The sequence below is a fragment of the Gymnodraco acuticeps genome, unplaced genomic scaffold, assembly GCF_902827175.1.
Source record: "Gymnodraco acuticeps unplaced genomic scaffold, fGymAcu1.1, whole genome shotgun sequence".
Lineage (NCBI taxonomy): Eukaryota > Metazoa > Chordata > Actinopteri > Perciformes > Bathydraconidae > Gymnodraco > Gymnodraco acuticeps.
Window position 1 is genome coordinate 35,589 of NW_022991334.1, and position 13,299 is coordinate 48,887.

The window sequence follows — 13,299 nt, forward strand, 5'->3', positions numbered from 1 at the left end:
GTCTTTCAAGTTGCGTATTTTTCATAGTCTTATATTTCAGCAGTTTTACGACAAACTGTGACTTTTTTTTACTTGGAAATTATTTTTTAAGATTGACAATCATATGTGTAATTCGTGGCCCAATTCAAACGGGATCGAAAGATAACTTTTCTCTCTCCATTGACTTCATTACATACTTCTTCCGAATAAGGTCCCATGGGTCGGAAGTAGATGGGCGGGACTTCGCCCCTATAGTAGTGGTGCACGATAATTATCGGCCCGATAATAGGAATTATGACGTCATCCCGATAAACCCGATAAAAGTATTAATAGCCCCGATAATATACATATATATATTTTTTGGGTAAAAAAAAAGAAAAATACTGCGGTGTGGGTGGATTGGGATGAGGGGCGCTTGTTTTTCACTCGGCTCCTCCCGTTTTGCCAGTACTGTGGTATTAGTGGTTTAGGAAGAGGGGAGTTCTCAGTAAACAAACATGTCGTCGGTGGTATGGAACTATTTCAAAGTTAGATAGTTCGCTTGCTATTTGTATTAACAAATGCAGAAGTTCCACGAGGAGGGAAAAAGGCAACGAGCTATAATACTTCCAACCTGATTAGTCACCTGAAACATCGCCATCGCTACGATGGTGTGTTAAAAGCGTACGAAGACGCCTGTGCTGTAGCAGCGCTGCTAAACTAGCGGCGATTCCAAAGCCAGCTGCCGAGTAAAAACTGTTCTTGGCTTAGTTTTGTTCATAGTAGTAATGCTCATGTCATTTGCTCACTACTAGTCTTTTTTTTACCACCAGGTGTGCAAAACTACAGGTACATTTAATATATATATATATATATATATATATATATATTATATTATTATCGGTTATCGGTACCAGTCTTGAGAAGCAGGAAGTTATCGGTTTCAAAAAACCAATATCGTGCATCCCTACCCTATAGTATTATATATATATATATATAGCACTGAATTATTAATTTTGTTGTCTATTTATTTACATAACATGGTGCCAGCGCCGAACAAGTGGATAAAAAGAGAAAATAATTGTTACTTTAATCTTGTTTTATTTATACATTATTTAGTTAACGGTTATTTTTACTGCTTACTTTCTTTGTGGTCTTCAGGGTTCTTACACCTTTTCCAAAGTCAAATAAAAGCACTTTTCAAGCATTTTCAAGGTGCATTTTCAAGGTGCATTTTCAAGCAGCTTACAGCTGTTGTAAATTACATATTTATATACACATACTCAAATGATTATTTCCCTACCTCACATTAAACCAGATGTTCTTTATGCTATAAACAACCACATGTGTGTTTCGTGATAGCCTTCTACACGAGGATGAAAAATTAAAGAAAAGAAAACGAAGTTTAATATTTCAAAATTAGTGATCTGTACGTAGACTAGGCCTCCCATATAACCTGTCTGAGCCAATATAAAACAATCAGCCAAATAACTTTTCAATACATTGATTACTATTGTTGAGGTACTTTTAGGTTGGCAGTGAACATAAGTCAGAGGTAAATGGTGTACTTCTACTCCACTACATGTATTTAATACTTTTAGTGACTTCATCTGGATGAATGATGTGAAATATAATCAAGTGTTGAATCAGACTTTAGTTCCACCTGGAGTAAATCCACCAGCTACCCTGCAGTATACAAAGTCATTCAGACTAGCTGCACCTTTACCAGCTTTGAAAACACTTTCATGATCAATCATTATAAAACATATCATATATATTATTCTGAAATAGACCAATCTGCACAACGACTACTTTTACTGTCTTTCACTATATTTAGATGAGAATACTTTTGTACTTTTACTTGAGGAACATTTTGAATGCAGGACTTTTACTGTAACAGAGTATTCCTACACTCTGGTACTTCTACTTTTACTAAGTACAAGATCTGAGTACTTCTTCCACCTCTGGTAGCGTATTAGTCTGAATTGTAGCCACAAAATCACGCAGAGCTGCATAAAAATAGACTCACAATGGTAACAAGTGGAAAATAATATTTACAAATGTGTACAATGATTTGTAGGTAATGCTGACTACTCAAGAACCTGACTTATACATCTTCAAAGGAAGACTGTTCATTCTACAATTACATGGGATTAAAGCAAAATGTAGTTTTACTTGTATAATACTTCAATTTTATATAAAAGACAGTTTGTTTTCATCTGTTTTCAAATAAACAAAGTCTTGGCTTTCAGAATATTAAACTTGTTTCGGCAAATTCAGATAATAAATACAACTTTGAAGCTTCGGCATAATTACAAGCAGAGAACTGACTAATGTAATGTCACAGCAGGCATAACAACAGCCGGTGTTTCTTGTGAGTGTTTCCCCGGTACACAAACACACACACACAAACACTCGCGAGCTTCCCCCAGACCAGTAATACAAACGAAGATGTGTCTTCGGGTCAATGTGACTGATTTCGATAGAGCAAGTCACATTTGGTTGAGGCACGAAACATACTACCAGTAGAAATACATTGCTTTCAAAATCGCTCTGTGTCGAATCAATAGATTATATTTCGTGACTATAAACACGAAATGCCGTGAGTGCTTCATCCTCTGAACACCACACGATGGCGACTGTAACGCATATTAACATAGGTACGCTCTTCTGAAATGATTGTCCCCTGCAATTATTATTATCCCATTCAGCTCGCTAACATTAGCTTAAACAAACGTAACATGCAACGTTAGCCTAATCCAGTGGTTCTCAAAGTGGGGGGCGCGCCACCCCAGGGGGGCGCAGAGGCATGACAGGGGGGGCGCGAGAGACCAGGAGGAAAAATGGTTATTAAAAAAAAAAAAAAGATTATAAAAAAAAAAAAAAAAAAATCATATTTTGAAAAATTATTGATTCGAAAATAATATGATACAGTACTATTACGTCTGGGTCTCTGTGTTTCATTAAAGCTCGGCTCTGTGTGTGTGTGTGTGTATGTGTGTGTGTGTGTGTGTGTGTGTGTGTGTGTGTGTGTGTGTGTGTGTGTGGAACGAGCCATTTTGTGTGCGTGCGTGAGCGAGAGAGAGAGATAGCGCACCGGTACCGGAGATCGTTGATGTTAGCTTCTGGTGCTAGCGAGCTACGCTAACGGATATAAGGAGTTTTTTTAACAACAAAGTGGAGGAGAGTCCTCTCCTGTCAGACTGAAAGTCTCAGTGAGCTAAAGGACTCTCAGTGTTATCTCAGTGGGTCTCAAACGTTTTGGTCATCATTAATGTAAACAATTATTTCCGAGGCACACGTTTATATGATCATTATAGTTATAAAAAAATAAGAGAATACATGAAAAACAGCTATGAAATACTATATGACAGTAAAACAAGAATAAAGTTTAAAAGAGTGATTTATAAAATATCCATAAAGAAATAGTAAATCTGTTTACAATTCTGTTTCAAATGGGTGTTGAGAGATGTATCCATAGATCTCTTCATTTTGCTCTCAAAGTGCACCAGATTGATGCTTTCAACTTCAATATTTAAGAATAAATCTTCCCGGACGAGCTTGCCCCCGGACCCCCCTATGTGAGGTCACACACCACCTATAAAAATAGCACTTTACCCCTGCTTACACCTATATGCCGAGACTTGATATCGAGCCTTCATTGTAACAGTCGCGGGTACATAGTGTATGTGCGTGGGGAGTGTTGCAGTAGAAAATTCCACTGTAGCGACCGGTACATTAATGGGAAACCCTAAATGTTTGAGCACCCTGTATGAAACGTCAAGCTACCCCACAGCACCCCCAAAATAAATCTCTGGCGCCGCCACTGAGCCTGACTATTTGTGTTGGGGGGGCCCGACTTTTTTTTTTCTCCAAAGGGGGGGCCTGACCGAAAAAGTTTGAGAACCACTGGCCTAATCTAACATGCTCTACTACGGCGTACCTTTCATGTGGCTCGTCAGCGCAGACTCTCGCATCGTTATGTTTGCAAACTTTGCAGGAGGCTACTCGTGGGCTTGACCCTCGTCTTAGCCATGGCTTGTATTTGTCTTCTGCTAGCCAACGCTTGTTGAAACTGCAACCTCCTGGCACACATCTATCACTCTCATCAGAATGCCCAGGTCACAGTAACACAAACACTTGCCGGTCGCGCGGGAAGGCCGCAGCGGAGCTGTTTTATGTAGAAGCGACGCAATTCTTTTCTTTTAGGGTGCGTTCACACCTGCCTTGTATAGTCCGGTTGAATCGAACCCTGGTGAGTTTAGCCGCTTGGTGCGGTTCATTTGGGTCGGTGTGAACACAATCCGAGACCTCTGAAGTGAACTAAACAACCGGACTCTGGTCCCCTAAAAAAGGTGGTCTCGGAGTTCTTGCTAGTGAACTCTGGAGCGGTTCATTGCTGGTGTGAACGCGATCCGCACCAAAACATTGGAAGCTTAGTATTTACGTGTCACAAGAACGCGGAGATCTTCAAAAATATTTGGCGAAAGAGTCTTTCAAGACATTGTTTAGTTAGAGTGAAGCAGAATGAAGTGTTGAACAGTGAAAAGTAAAAATTCTCCGTCAACTAGCCTACATAAAAGTAAGAACACTTGTCGTCGGTGAAACCCCTCCTTACTGCAGAACGTCTCTCATGGATAATGTGCAGCGGCGCGGTCATTATGGGGAAAAGAACACCGACAGGCTGATCAGGAGCCCGAAGCGGAGGGTTCTAGATCGGCATGAAGGCATGCACATTATCCCGCTTATTACATGGCCACATTCTCAACAAAGTAACAACATGACTCCCAATATTAATTGAAATGCTTTTGTGGATTTAGAAAATGATTTTATTGATTTAAAAAATAGTTGTATTGATTTCAATTGTCATGCATCCGCTAAGAAAAATAGTCCGTTGTTACCGTTTGAACTAACGTAGCAACGGCAGGAACTGCTTCGATTGCGTTTTTGAGGAGCCTTTTGATTACAGATTTGAAAACATCGCTGCTTGCTTTAAAAGTAGCACAATTCATTATGTCAAACCTTGGACAGTATCTAGATATCCCTGCCCTAATGCCAAAGGAACTGCACACTGAATATGTGTCGCCGTCTGATGTCTATGTCTGGACCGCTGCGTAAAAAGGAGGGTTTCTGCCCGTTACTTCTCCGCTGTTTTCTTGTCGCTCTCGTCTTGTCAGTTAAAAAAGCAAACTGAGCCAAACGGTATACAGTTAAATCGAACGGACTTCTTTGTGCAGATGTGAGCGTCCTTAACAACAGTCAATAAATCCTTGACAGCGGTCTGTCTGTTCTGGGTTAACAACGTGTCACGTGTTCTGAATTGACCAATCAGAATCGAGTATTCAACAAAGCCATGTTATAATGTTTTTTAACGCACATTGTCTGATTATATAATCATATGCGCGGGTTGCTAGAGTCTGTTGATCTCCAGATTAACAGCAGCATGAGAATAACCTGCCGAAAGTGCCGATGCTCCATGGCGGAGGCTCCGCTAGAAATTGCAGGGATTTGTGTTTTTACCCCCTTAATGTCTGACCAATGGTTGAACAGCATTTCCGAGCACATGACTTGTGTTTAAAGTTTATAGTCCGTTTGAGTTTTGCCGTGTGAACGCAAACCGAACCTTCTGTAACAATGTAACAAACTGTGGTCTGGTGCGCACCAGAGAGCGGACTATTAGGTGTGAATGCACACACCTAATAGTCCGCTCTCTAAAATCTAATCTAAAAAGCGAACTATTCAGTCAGACAGCAATTTATTGTAAAAGTAAAGCATTTACATTTTCAAGCACTTTCTCTCAATTTCAAGCACTTTCCCAACCTTGAAAACACCACGTCAAATTAAGCATTTTCAAGGATTTCAAGCACCCGTACGAACCCTGGGTCTTAATAATAACCCTGGTAAAACGTATAGTCTAACATATAGTATTTGTTAATGTGTTCTTTTACATTTGTTATATATTTACACACATTACATGGTGCCAATGTGGATATAAAAAGAGTAAAATCATTGTTTTTTTAATCTTGTTTTGACCCTGGGTCTTTGCGGATATTTTCCTCCTCCTGTGTGAGTTTGTGTCTGTGTGTGTGAGTGTGTGTGAGTGTGTGTGAGTGTGTGAGTGTGTGTATTTTGTGCTGCGCCTAGGTTCCCCTAGCCCAGGGGTCGGCAACCCGCGGCCCTTTAAGCCCTCTGCTCTGGCTCCCTTGAGTTTAGACAAAAATAAGAAGGAAATAAAATAAAAGTATTTGTAGGACTATTTATATTTTGTTGCATGGTTGAAAATGTTTCGTATTTTGAGGTGGTACTGTGACACATAAATAAAAAACAAAACGGTTTTAATTAGGTCAACTAAAATATGCGTCACATCTTGCTACGATCCCGCGCGAGCGCCTTTTCTTGGAGGCGAATAACCTGACCCCCGGCTCGATGAGCGAACTATGGATACATCAAAGAAAAGTACCGGAGGAACACAGGATTTAATTCTGTGTGGACAGAGTTATATGCTTTCACAGCAAACGATGCTGGTTTACCGGTATGTTTGATATGTAGAGAGAAGTTGTCAACGGTGGTGCAGCCTTTACGTATCGAGGAACAACAAGGGAGAGGAAGACAGCTGACGATCTTCAGTCATAATTCAATGGGGTATGTCATTTATTTCAGAAAACACTTTTTGTTATATTCCATGGAATGCTCTTAACGTCCTGATAGCAATGAATATATTAAATGCTTTGACAATAAATACATACAAAAATTAATCTCTGGAAGCCGTAGCGCTGTAAAAAGCACGACCAATCATCTGAGCCGGTGTTGCAGTATAACTTGAGTCATGACAACTGGCGACATTCTATTATTTTCGTCATAGGAATCCGGGGCGTGTGCATTGAGGACCCATTGTTGACTTACCAGGAAATAAACATGTCGATCGCCTCGTTTACGTTCATCTTTTGCTATATCTGCCTTCCTAAGATCACTTTGATGCACATTCAGTACTCGTATGTGAGGTTGTGGGTGAGAGGTGGATATCGTGACGCTTACAGGGAGGTATCGAACATTACAAAGTAGGTGACTGTGTGGATGCCTGTTCAAAATATTGCAAACTTGAATAAATCATTGAAATGATATATTTGTGTCCGACTTTCATTTGTACATCGTTCTTAATGTGATGTATAGTAGCTCTGATAGCTGTCCATACCTTCAGACAGCCTAAAAGTAAAACACAAGTCGTTTATTCACAGCCCGAGCGCTCATCAACATGACTGGATCACTCATGACAAGTTGTGATCAGCTCCGATTACATTGTGATATAAATGCTGTAGCTATTCTCCAGGGAGCACGTTTTTTTATGAAATACCTGTATCCCTCTCATCACAACAAGACTCTACACTGTGCAGGAAAAACAATTACATACATGAAAATAACCTTGATGCATGGGAAGGAAACACACAAACTAACTTCCGTGGCTATACTGATGTGTCACAGTAACGGTCAACCACAGAAACGTAAGTCCAGCGGGGCACAAGTTGAATATATAACATTTGTACATCGTTCTTAATGTGATGTATAGTAGCTTTGATAGCTGTCCATACCTTCAGACAGCCTAAAAGTAAAACACAAGTTGTTTATTCACAGCCCGAAAGCAGCAACGAGATGACTCTGCAGTGTTGGGCAAGTTACTTCCAAAATGTAATACAGTACATTACTTATTACTGTCTTTTTTAAGTAATAGCCTACGTTACATTACAATATTACTGTCTCTGAAAAGTAATGAGTTACACTACTTTTATATTAGCCTTACTTTACCAAAAGAGCATCAGGACTGTTTGAGGCAGATGATAGCTATGTGATTAACATGATGATTCAGCCTCTATGGAGAGAGACATCAAGCATGCTCATTTCTGACGTGGAGCTAATCTGAGTAAACATTGAATACTGCTTTCTACTCCTCCATCTTGTGACTGTGTAACTCCCTCTCTTGGATATCAGCATGTGAAGGACACTGTTCAGGAACTAGTTGATGCTCTGTATGTGATGACTACTTCCATTCTGGAGAGGATCACAAACACATGGATCCTGAGATTGAAGCTCAAGCCGGTGACGAGTTAGATTGTTCTAACAATTTCCAATAAAGGTTATTCTGAAACATAACTATCACTGTTGTCTTTCCTTCTATAACGGTAATGTAGGCCAAGAAAAACGTTGCATTGCATAATATTTAAACCTACATTCAGGCACTATAAATGAAGCCAAAAATATGTCAAGTTGAGGCTTAGCCCACCAAAAAGTGCAGTTGCAACTTTGGCAGTTAAGCATTTTATATCAGTGGGTCCTGATGGTGCAACACGGAAGGCAGACAGAATTGCTAAGACACAGGTGTCACATGAAATTTAAATGTTCTGGAAAGTTCCTTATACAGCTTTAGCCTTTTTTATCTCATGCAGTCCCTAAGTGACACACCCTGAACAGTCTGGTGGGTCATGGTCCTTGTCATTTGCTTTTGTGTTCCCATCAACATAGCCTGGCACATGGACATCTTGGATAACACATGTGACAGAACTAGCTACATTTGGAAAGGTTTTTGGTTGCTAAAGTTAACATTCAAGCCATTTAAGAATAAAAATGCTTACATGACATTTGTTAAACATTAAGCTGTCTTCGGCTCTTTTCGGCTGTAACAAATGTAAATGCCCCCTCTGTGAGACGAATAAAGGTATTCTGATTCTGATTACATTTAACCTGTTGTGTTAAGATTTCTTGATTAAATTGATATGAAACAAATGCCATAAATATTGCTGTGACACTGATGTCACATCGGGACATTAACCCTAAACTTTCACAGTAAACCCGGAGTGACATATATGCACAATTACAAATATGATTATGATCTGGTCAGTTAATTTAGCTGATTCAATTATATTTAGTTAACATATTCTTTATTCTTCAATTCAAAGTATGTTCAAACAAATGTAAATCAAAAAAACATCCTCGTTAATTAAGTTATAAATAAGAGTTACTTTACCATTGAAGCGCAGATATTTGACACTGGGGGGGTTACTTGTCAGAAATGTGTTCTACGTGGTCTATTTAGTCTAAATGACGTTCCCCTTAATTTCCCCAAAAGTAGAAATGGGTCCGGGTTCTTATGGGTTAAACGTATAGGCTTAAAGGCATAATTCTTTCACACAGTGACGTCACGAGCTACCCACAATGCAACACGCGCCATATATATATATATATATATATATATATATAAATACGCCATTTTCATGGAAGTGCAAATATCCTGGAAGCGCAAATATAAACAGCTAGCTAACGTAACCAGGCAGAGCGCAGTAGGTTTTTTTTCTGAATTAACGACCGAAGAAATCGCTGCATGTCTTCGGATTACATCTCTGGACTTGAGGGGTGTGCTCTAGGTCGTTACCAGCGTAAACTAGAGCTGTGTGGGTTGTCGGATTGCCCTTACAGACAGCGTCGATTTTGGCAGCATCTACGTCTATCTTCTGGAAACACCAGGTGAATACCCCACTTGTCACAATAATATTATCATGCCATTGCATATATGTGGTATTTTAGAGTTGACTATATTGATTAAGGCAATAGACTATGATATTCAGTACAGGAAGCTTAGCAACACCTAGACGGTGTACGGCTAAACCCTTGGCCTGCTTGCACCTCGCGTAAAACGTCGGATACCGTAAGTACGGTGTCGCTCTCGGCCCAATACCCGTGTGTGTGTGTGAAAGAATAGAACTACCGTATTATATATATTCAATTTGTGCCCCGCTGGACTTACGTTTCTGTGGTTGACCGTTACTGTGACACATCACTATAGCCACGGAAGATAGTTTGTGTGTTTCCTTCCCATGCATCAAGGTTATTTTCATGTAGCCTAATTGTTTTTCCTGCACAGTGTAGAGTCTTGTTGTGATGAGAGGGATACAGGTATTTCATAAAAAAAAACCGTGCTCCCTGGAGAATAGCTAAAGAATTGATATCACAATTTAATCGGAGCTGATCACAACTTGTGATGAGTGATCCAGTCATCTCGATGAGCGTTCGGGCTGTGAATAAACAACTTGTGTTTTACTTTTAGGCTGTCTGAAGGTATGGACAGCTATCAAAGCTACTATACATCACATTAAGAACGATGTACAAATGAAAGTCGGACACAAATATATAATTTATTCAAGTTTGCAATGTTTTGAACAGGCATCCACACAGTCACCTACTTTGTAATGTTCGATACCTCCCTGTAAGCGTCACGATATCCACCTCTCACCCACAACCTCACATACGATACGAGTACTGAATGTGCATCAAAGTGATCTTAGGAAGGCAGATATAGCAAAAGATGAACGTAAACGACAAACGAGACGATCGACATGTTTATTTCCTGGTAAGTCAACAATGGGTCCTCAATGCACACGCCCCGGATTCCTATGACGAAAATAATAGAATGTCGCCAGTTGTCATGACTCAAGTTATACTGCAACACCGGCCCGGCTAAAGTAACTGGATGGCCTGCCTGCCTGTCAGCCTTCCATCTGTGCACAAACTTACCTCGTGCCCTCATTGGTCATGTGTGCGTTCGTGTGTGTTGGAGGAGGAGTTTTCAAATTCTAGCGCACTCGAGCTGGTTTCTCCATTCTTACTAGGGATGCACCGAATATTCGGCCACCGAAAATTATCGGTCGAAAATGGTTAAAAAGGCCCTTTCGGCCGAAAGGACCTTTTTAACACCGAAAAAATATCACCGAATGTCATTACAGGCTTACGTTGGTAACCGTAACGTGTTGTTGTGATGACGTAATAAAGACGCGGCGACCATGCTCGTGGCTGGCTCACAGGGGGGGGGGGGGGGGGGGGGGGGAACATTGACCTTTGTCATCGAGATTGCCCTGAGCCTTTAACAAATCGTATTAAATAATCTGATGACAGACTGTAAACAGAATAGCTGAAATTTTAACAAACTAAATAACTCAGTTTCCTCTAATCATTAACCCATGTTTGTATCATGTAGTTAACTCCGTGTGTTGCTGCTAGCATACATAACACCTGACGTGGAAACGTTACTCGTGATGGAGCTACAGAGCTGCTAGAAAGACGGTCGAACCCGGTACATTCCTCCGTCTGCATGCGGTGCACTTTTGCTAAATGTTTAGACAAATTGCTCGTGCTTACATGCTAAACTCTTATTGCACTTATGGTAACAAGTATTCTCCACATCGAGACGGGTAAAGTTTAACCACACCTCGAAGCGCGTTCTCTCCGCCATCTCCGCAGTGTGCTCCGCTGCATGTAGCAGCTGCGTGTGTGTAAACTGCCCCGCCCCCTCGCACACAGACGGGGGAGAGAGATCTCGTCTGATCGAAAATACATCATAGACGCATTTGTTGTCTTTGCATATTAGAAACGAGTTGGCGACACTAAGACTGCGATATCATGTTTTTTAGCAATAATACATGACATATATAAATGTACTGTATGCATTCAAAAGTGCTGAATAAATGTTTTATGGACCCATCATAATGATTATTATTTAAGTTAAGTTATGTTTTGCCATAATCATGTCTATTTCCATAATCAGGTAGCTGAACAACATTGGTAAAAAAATGTATATATATATATATATATTTCTATTAATCATTTTCGGCATTTCGGCATTCGGCCAACTGTTTCCTATTTTCGGTATCGGTTTCGGCCAAGAATTTCCCATTCGGTGCACCCCTAATTCTTACGATTCTTACCTACCTTTAACTCTTTTTAGGGTGCAGCTAACTCCCCAAGTGCTGTGTTTAATTTATTTTAAAGTAGGCCTGTGTATTATTTTAAATTCTCCTTATAACAGTGTGCGAAAAAGTACACGTCCCACCGTCCGGGACGTGCTATTACAATATCGGACAAGTAGATCTTTCAATTGACTTGTCCGGCGGACAAGTGACGTTTTTCGGCCTGATTTATTGACAAATTATTGATACATTCAGTTTACAAAAGGCAGAACTCATTCGCAAATTGTACGTGTCCGCGATTGTTCGTTTAGAAGTGTTAGTTTCGGTTCTGCTTGTCGATTCCTAAGGAAATGCATATCGCCGCTTTCTGTACTGTTAGACGGGGGCGGGGCGGAGCGTGGTGAGAAGTGTAGCACTATGGCAAGGTTGGGAAGCAAAACTCGGTTCCGAGTAGGAAAAAATAACAATTGTCCGGTACAGGGATTAATAAGAGTTGTGAGGACAGGAGGCGAGGCCGAGCCCCGCGGACTGCAGCTCTCTCTATGCTCCGTATCAGCTGATCGCTGCATGGTGCAGCCGTGCAGCTCAGCGTCTCTCTCTCTTTCTCTCTTTCTACATACAGCGGATCCGCTGCCCGTTTAACAGCCTCATCTTTGTCAAACTTTCTTATGTTCTTTCTCTAACACATAATGAAGGTTATTAAGCGTTTTAACTCCTATGTTGTTAATATTGACCACCATTTCCTTTATGAAGTAAAGCAAGCGTCTTTGAGTTGTAGAAAAACGCTAGGCCTATAGGCTATACATCTAATGTGTCATTATTATTAGGCCTATGTGTTGGACATGTGTGGTTGGACTCTGTCTCACAGGCAGGTTGCAGTGTAACATCAGAGGAGACTGGGCCAATTGTACATTCTCAAACTGCACCACTTATGCCCCGGCCACACGAGGACGAAAACGGCCGTTTGCGTTACTGTTTAGTGTCATATAGACCATTCGGCCACACGAGGACGACCGCATACGGCACTAAACGACTGAGGAAACGACAACGGGTCCCAAGGTGGATAGAACGGCATACGCAACGCTCTGGGGGGTCAAACAGCTCTGTGTGTACGCTCTATACGAACATGTTCTGATAGTGATTGCGCAATAGCAATAGCCCCGCCTCTCCCCACCTCTGCTGCTCACCTCCGTGTACCCCGCGCCATTGCTGATGTGTTTCGCCACCAACAACAACAACAATGGCGGATCGCAGAGTTGCTATCGTGCTCCGGACGCTACTGACCATGCTACAGTTATTTGTGCAACATCTACAGCAGGCTTACACATCCGGGGGGATCTTACTCGCTGCTTTTGTGGATATGTACTGCAGCTTCAGCGATCATTTTCTGATAATGATTGCGCAATAGCCCCGCCTCTCCCCACCTCTGCTGCTCACCCCCGCGTCAAAGTAAACTGCACACTGAATTCAGATTATTTATCTTTCTCTCGATATGGACATAAACGCGAGTGAAGTCTAATCTGACAGGACGGAGACACCTCTCAAACTACCTAGTTATAAATATGTTTATTTTTACTGTCGGCCGGGTCACTCATTACTGGATCAGCTGCTG

The 13,299-nt window shown here is 41.0% G+C and overlaps 1 protein-coding gene across 1 annotated transcript in view; it reads right to left on the reverse strand.

Moving 5' to 3' along the window:
- kif11 (kinesin family member 11) overlaps positions 1 to 13,299 on the reverse strand; it is a 44,194-nt gene that overhangs the window by 9,880 nt on the left and 21,015 nt on the right. The gene's annotated exons all lie outside the window — the stretch shown is intronic.